Source organism: Schistocerca piceifrons, unplaced genomic scaffold (assembly GCF_021461385.2).
Source record: "Schistocerca piceifrons isolate TAMUIC-IGC-003096 unplaced genomic scaffold, iqSchPice1.1 HiC_scaffold_1206, whole genome shotgun sequence".
Taxonomy (NCBI): Eukaryota; Metazoa; Arthropoda; class Insecta; order Orthoptera; family Acrididae; genus Schistocerca; species Schistocerca piceifrons.
The window spans coordinates 62,501-67,500 of record NW_025727022.1 but is presented as its reverse complement, the minus strand read 5'-3'; the positions used below and the strand labels follow the sequence as shown (position 1 = coordinate 67,500).

The 5,000-nt window shown below is 53.1% G+C and overlaps 1 non-coding gene across 1 annotated transcript in view; it reads right to left on the bottom strand.

The window, feature by feature from the left end:
- The window catches only part of LOC124729364, a 1,909-nt gene extending 320 nt beyond the window's left edge, over positions 1–1,589 (bottom strand). The window contains exon 1 of the ribosomal RNA XR_007007637.1: positions 1–1,589. This exon is cut by the window's left edge and continues 320 nt beyond it. This is a non-coding gene — a ribosomal RNA (small subunit ribosomal RNA).
- Positions 1,590–5,000: the final 3,411 nt, after the last annotated feature.

Genomic DNA, 5,000 nt, shown 5'->3' with positions numbered 1-5,000 from the left:
GATTCCTTCAGTGTAGCGCGCGTGCGGCCCAGAACATCTAAGGGCATCACAGACCTGTTATTGCTCAATCTCGTGCGGCTAGAAGCCGCCTGTCCCTCTAAGAAGAAAAGTAATCGCTGACAGCACGAAGGATGTCACGCGACTAGTTAGCAGGCTAGAGTCTCGTTCGTTATCGGAATTAACCAGACAAATCGCTCCACCAACTAAGAACGGCCATGCACCACCACCCACCGAATCAAGAAAGAGCTATCAATCTGTCAATCCTTCCGGTGTCCGGGCCTGGTGAGGTTTCCCGTGTTGAGTCAAATTAAGCCGCAGGCTCCACTCCTGGTGGTGCCCTTCCGTCAATTCCTTTAAGTTTCAGCTTTGCAACCATACTTCCCCCGGAACCCAAAAGCTTTGGTTTCCCGGAGGCTGCCCGCCGAGTCATCGGAGGAACTGCGGCGGATCGCTGGCTGGCATCGTTTATGGTTAGAACTAGGGCGGTATCTGATCGCCTTCGAACCTCTAACTTTCGTTCTTGATTAATGAAAACATACTTGGCAAATGCTTTCGCTTCTGTTCGTCTTGCGACGATCCAAGAATTTCACCTCTAACGTCGCAATACGAATGCCCCCGCCTGTCCCTATTAATCATTACCTCGGGTTCCGAAAACCAACAAAATAGAACCGAGGTCCTATTCCATTATTCCATGCACACAGTATTCAGGCGGGCTTGCCTGCTTTAAGCACTCTAATTTGTTCAAAGTAAACGTGCCGGCCCACCGAGACACTCAATAAAGAGCACCCTGGTAGGATTTCAACGGGGTCCGCCTCGGGACGCACGAGCACGCACGGGGCGGTCGCACGCCTTCGGCTCGCCCCACCGGCAGGACGTCCCACGATACATGCCAGTTAAACACCGACGGGCGGTGAACCAACAGCGTGGGACACAAATCCAACTACGAGCTTTTTAACCGCAACAACTTTAATATACGCTATTGGAGCTGGAATTACCGCGGCTGCTGGCACCAGACTTGCCCTCCAATAGATACTCGTTAAAGGATTTAAAGTGTACTCATTCCGATTACGGGGCCTCGGATGAGTCCCGTATCGTTATTTTTCGTCACTACCTCCCCGTGCCGGGAGTGGGTAATTTGCGCGCCTGCTGCCTTCCTTGGATGTGGTAGCCGTTTCTCAGGCTCCCTCTCCGGAATCGAACCCTGATTCCCCGTTACCCGTTACAACCATGGTAGGCGCAGAACCTACCATCGACAGTTGATAAGGCAGACATTTGAAAGATGCGTCGCCGGTACGAGGACCGTGCGATCAGCCCAAAGTTATTCAGAGTCACCAAGGCAAACGGACCGGACGAGCCGACCGATTGGTTTTGATCTAATAAAAGCGTCCCTTCCATCTCTGGTCGGGACTCTGTTTGCATGTATTAGCTCTAGAATTACCACAGTTATCCAAGTAACGTGGGTACGATCTAAGGAACCATAACTGATTTAATGAGCCATTCGCGGTTTCACCTTAATGCGGCTTGTACTGAGACATGCATGGCTTAATCTTTGAGACAAGCATATGACTACTGGCAGGATCAACCAGGGAGCTGCGTCAACTAGAGCTGAGCAGCCGGCCGCCCGGGAGTGTGTCCCGGGGGCCCGCGCGAACACGCAAGCGTCCGCTCAATCATTCTGCAAACAGGAGGAGGCTGAGCTCCCCTGCACAATACACCTCGAAACCCTCTCAGGTCCCGGCGGCGCGCAGCGCCGTCCCAAGTACTTGGTCGGGTTCGAGAGAGGCGCAATCGCCCGGAGTTAGGCGAGTAGACGCTTTCGGTGCGACCACCCGTGCTCCCAACTGAGCTTGCCGCTGCCGACAGAGGCCCGGGAGCGTGCTGTCGTGGCATTGCCGGCGGGAGACAACACGCGCCACCTACGGTGACCGGCAGCTCCAACGCCAGCGCCACAGAAGGACAAAAGCCCCACTTGGGTGCCGAAGCGAACTCTCCCAGCACAGCGCACGCGCCAACACATCCGCACAGCTGCGATACAAACCACCAGCGAGAACCGCTGGGGCGACCGAGCAGCAGACGGCGTCGCGGCGCCGAGCGCCGGGCGGCAGCGCATCCTCAACGCACACAGTCCTCAATCGGACCAGCACACTGAAGATGTCCACCGCGCTTCGCACCGGGCCCGCGAGGACCTACTTTGGCCGCACGGCGCCGCGCGCAGGGTGCGCCGGCGCGCAGCTGCGACGCCTGCCGCGTCCGTCGGCCGGCGCGCCTGCCACTGGCCGCCCCCACCAGCCGGCTGTAGCGCGTGCGCCCACGCACCGCGCGGCCAGCACGCCGGGAGGCGCCCCCTCACCGGCCGGGGACGGTCCCACCCAGCCACCGCCGCGTATCGCTTCACACCCAGATGCCGTTCAGTTTCGTCGGCATGGTGGGTATCGCTGGAACAACCGGTTAGTACCTCAACCTATCGTCGCCATCACCGATTCACCCCTAGCGAGAACAACCGCACCACAACAGGTTACCATTTGTTCATTTGCGTAACTTCACCAGAAAACGCAGGCGTCCATCGCCATTTGCAACTTCCACGATTATTGCATGCCTGTGTCAGGTGTCACGCCACACTACGTCTGCCCACATACACGCAACAAAATGTGCACGCCTAGACAATACGTGGAAGGTGGCCCCCGTACGTATGCGATGTCCATTGCTCGAACGACTGTCAACCGGCCTCTGTAGCATGTCGCAGATATGGAACGCGGTGCACCATGCCATCACGGTGTGTGAGGAGAGACGACTAGGTCCGAATACATCAACAGACAGCTCATGCTGATCGCCATCCACGGCGTCCGTTCCTCCCACACGTCTCTATGGCGTACCACACTGCAATCCAGCTCTCATAGGGAGACGACACGTAGCTGCGTGCACAATATTTGCACTGTATGGTCCGCCGTTTTTGGGCGCAGTCGTTGTACGGTCACACATGTGCCACGATGTATCATTCAGTACATAAGGACGAATGTGCAGTACAGATTGTGGTTTACGCGTACGACATTAGCGGACAGTTGACACAGGCCGCACCACAACGTAGCCTGAGTACGTCGCATGCGGAGGGCATTGAACATGCAAAGTTCTCACCAACCAGCTTGCGAAGGCAGGGGGCAAGGTGGGGACGTGGGGAGGGGCGGCATGTACGTCCTGCTGCCATCCACATTACAGTGTACAGCAGGAGCATGTGGAAAGTGAGCAAGACTTGCAAGGTGTTTAACATGAAGCGATACACAGGGGAGCGGGGAGTGCGAGTAGCGAACTATATTGCGAGGGTTGCGGGTGGGCAACACTACACTAATTGAACGAGTCGTATAACAATTACAGAGCAGGTTTAGGCGACAACGTGGGTTACGTTAGGCGACAACGTGGGTTACGTTAGGCGACAACGTGGGTTAGGTTAAGGCACGACGTGGGTTAGGTTAAGGCACGACGTGGGTTAGGTTAAGGCACGACGTGGGTTAGGTTAAGGCACGACGTGGGTTAGGTTAAGGCACGACATGGGTTAGGTTAAGGCACGACATGGGTTAGGTTAAGGCACGACATGGGTTAGGTTAAGGCACGACATGGGTTAGGTTAAGGCACGACATGGGTTAGGTTAAGGCACAACATGGGTTAGGTTAAGGCACAACATGGGTTAGGTTAAGGCACAACATGGGTTAGGTTAAGGCACAACATGGGTTAGGTTAAGGCACAACATGGGTTAGGTTAAGGCACAACATGGGTTAGGTTAAGGCACAACATGGGTTAGGTTAAGGCACAACATGGGTTAGGTTAAGGCACAACATGGGTTAGGTTAAGGCACAACATGGGTTAGGTTAAGGCACAACATGGGTTAGGTTAAGGCACAACATGGGTTAGGTTAAGGCACAACATGGGTTAGGTTAAGGCACAACATGGGTTAGGTTAAGGCACAACATGGGTTAGGTTAAGGCACAACATGGGTTAGGTTAAGGCACAACATGGGTTAGGTTAAGGCACAACATGGGTTAGGTTAAGGCACAACATGGGTTAGGTTAAGGCACAACATGGGTTAGGTTAAGGCACAACATGGGTTAGGTTAAGGCACAACATGGGTTAGGTTAAGGCACAACATGGGTTAGGTTAAGGCACAACATGGGTTAGGTTAAGGCACAACATGGGTTAGGTTAAGGCACAACATGGGTTAGGTTAAGGCACAACATGGGTTAGGTTAAGGCACAACATGGGTTAGGTTAAGGCACAACATGGGTTAGGTTAAGGCACAACATGGGTTAGGTTAAGGCACAACATGGGTTAGGTTAAGGCACAACATGGGTTAGGTTAAGGCACAACATGGGTTAGGTTAAGGCACAACATGGGTTAGGTTAAGGCACAACATGGGTTAGGTTAAGGCACAACATGGGTTAGGTTAAGGCACAACATGGGTTAGGTTAAGGCACAACATGGGTTAGGTTAAGGCACAACATGGGTTAGGTTAAGGCACAACATGGGTTAGGTTAAGGCACAACATGGGTTAGGTTAAGGCACAACATGGGTTAGGTTAAGGCACAACATGGGTTAGGTTAAGGCACAACATGGGTTAGGTTAAGGCACAACATGGGTTAGGTTAAGGCACAACATGGGTTAGGTTAAGGCACAACATGGGTTAGGTTAAGGCACAACATGGGTTAGGTTAAGGCACAACATGGGTTAGGTTAAGGCACAACATAGGTTAGGTTAAGGCACAACATAGGTTAGGTTAAGGCACAACATAGGTTAGGTTAAGGCACAACATAGGTTAGGTTAAGGCACAACATAGGTTAGGTTAAGGCACAACATAGGTTAGGTTAAGGCACAACATAGGTTAGGTTAAGGCACAACATGGGTTAGGTTAAGGCACAACATGGGTTAGGTTAAGGCACAACATGGGTTAGGTTAAGGCACAACATGGGTTAGGTTAAGGCACAACATGGGTTAGGTTAAGGCACAACATGGGT